We start from the raw sequence: 2,566 nt of genomic DNA, 5'->3' as shown, positions 1-2,566 counted from the left end.
TTTTATCTTACCCTTACAGTTATTCAGATTCCCCAAAGATGAACATTTCCTTGAGAGAGCAACATTTAACATACTCTTTAAAAAAAAAAATAAAATATATATATATATATATATATATATATATATATATATATAAAATTGCTGAATTTGCTTTGTTTTTTTTAAATAGTACTGACTCTAAAGAATGACACTTGAAAAAACAATTTTTATATTGCTTTAAAAGATGGAATTGAGCTAGTGACAATGTTCCTGAAGTTGGTTTGCAATTATTGATCAAGTAACAAGCTAGGGGAGGAAAAGATGGGCTTGGGCTCTGGGTCTCTGTGATCACATTCTGGTAGAAGCATCTTTGAGTTTTTCCTTCACCTAAGTTTCTCCAGAGGGTAAGTCAGATTTTTCTGAACACATCTACCTGTGCTTGAGAGATTTGGTACTTTGTTAAATGAAAAAAAAATGTTTATTATTATTATTTTTTGATTGGTCCCTAAAAAAGGGAAGTAATGATTATTGAGCCAATGTGTCTTCATTTGAGAGTAAGAAAATTCAAGCTGTTTCAGAGAGGAATCTTGCTCTTGTCAGAAGGACAGGCTGTGGCTTCAAAAAACAAAATGTTGTAATTCTTACATCATAGATTAAAGTATGATCCTTTTCCTAACTTCCCAAACTCCACTCTAAGACAACCTAATCCCTCCAATGGATTTAATTCTGTAATTTATATATTTGTTGGTAAATCTGTGTTTAAGTGATCCTCAGAAACCACTAATCAATCCATGGCAACCATGATGCCTAGAGAAGAGGCAGGGACCTGGAACAAGGTTATCTATAGTTCTAGTTGACAAAAATGTCATTCAAAAGAAAGCCTGAGACAAGTCAAATTGTTTTTTTGTGTGAAAGCCAGAAATCCATCAGGGTGTCTTAGGCCATTTTCTTTTACTATAACAAAATACCTTAGACTAGGTAATTGGCAAAGAAGAGAGGTTTATTTAGCTAATAGTTCTGGAGACTTAGACAAAGTTCATAGCATGGCACTGGCATTTGCTGAGGGTTTCTTGCTGTGCCATAGCATGGCAGTGGGCATCCCATGGTGAGACAGGGCAAGCTAGCCAGAGAGAATTTGCTTTTGTAGCAAAGCCTTTTCCACAATAATCCATTAATATTTGAATTGATTATTCCTTATGAAAACAAAGCCTTTGTGACCCAATCATCTCCTTAAGGTCCCACCTCTTAACACAGCTGCATTGGGGACCAAGTTTCCAACATATGGAAGTTGGGGGACATATTCCAACCACAGCAGTGGGGAAAAAGAATACATCAGAAAATTTAAAAATACAATATTCTCTGATCTTAAAGAACCAACAATATAGGCGAGAAACCAACAACTAACCAGAAGAGAAATCAATTAGCAAAATGAGGGTCAAGCGACAATGAAGCCAACATCATGGGAAATGAGTCAGGACATCAGCCCTAAATTCAGGAAAGGAGAAAAAAGCCATAACATCCAACAAAAGATGTTGTGGCAGTATTGACAGTTTAGAGTAACCGTCATAGCTCACCCTTGTTTAAAAAGAGTAATTTTTTCTCAAGGGTCATAAGGGACATGGTGGCAAGACCTACATTTTTTTTTTTGCACCATTCAATACATCAAACTGAGCCTACAGCTCAAGATACTGAAAACACTAGAAATTGCCTTAATATTGCTATTTATAATGGAAATTCTTAAACTCATTGCTTGATCTTCTAAGCCAATGGCTCAATAAGACAAAAAAAAAAAAGTTTTTTTCCACCTTAGGCATGTGTTCTTCTTCATATGTCATGGAAGAAAGAAGCACAAGTTTGTTCTGTACCTTTTAGTGACATAAAGTACAATGGCCAGTTTTCACCTGTGGGTTCATGCCACAAGGCTCTTGAGAGGGCAGGCTGTGCAGAATCGAGAGGCCTTGTGGCCTTATTATGGCTGTAACAGCCTCAGTTGAATGGGCCACTACAGCTGCCACTGTTCAGATCTCAGATTCTATGTGTCCGCAGCCTGCTTTCCTCTCCCAGACCACCCCCAGTCTATAGTTTAGAGGAGAAGGATGTGTTTACTTTTAGGACCAGGACCTTAAGCCTGAAACATGATTGGCTGTCCTCTATAGAGCAGAATTTGGGCCAAACAGGGCCTATCCTAACTAAAAACACACACAGTCGGTGGTGAATGATAACATGCTAGGGTACTTTTAAATATCTTAAAGACTTTTTGCTGTTGGGAACTGGCTACCTTGGCTATTTATTAGATCCAATTGCAAGTAGAAACTACTCTTTTTAAAAAAATGCAGCTGTCTGTAGTCCAAAACCATGGAAACCAGCTCTCTCTGCAAACAATGAGCCAGCTTCCAGCCAAGACAGAGAAAGATTCTCATTTCTCATGATTTTCTTCCAAATCCCAAACAGCAAATGCCTTTAAAATGCACAAAAGAGTAAGGAGCCTACTGAATTGGCAATTATTCCTGCTCTTTTTTTTTTCTTTAACATCTGTGCAAAGAAGGAGAAGGAATAAAAAGATCTTTGGGTTTTCTGAAGACAAGAT

Source organism: Marmota flaviventris, chromosome 6, assembly GCF_047511675.1.
Source record: "Marmota flaviventris isolate mMarFla1 chromosome 6, mMarFla1.hap1, whole genome shotgun sequence".
Lineage (NCBI taxonomy): Eukaryota > Metazoa > Chordata > Mammalia > Rodentia > Sciuridae > Marmota > Marmota flaviventris.
The sequence above is the reverse complement of the archived record's forward strand: the minus strand, read 5'-3'. Positions refer to the sequence as shown.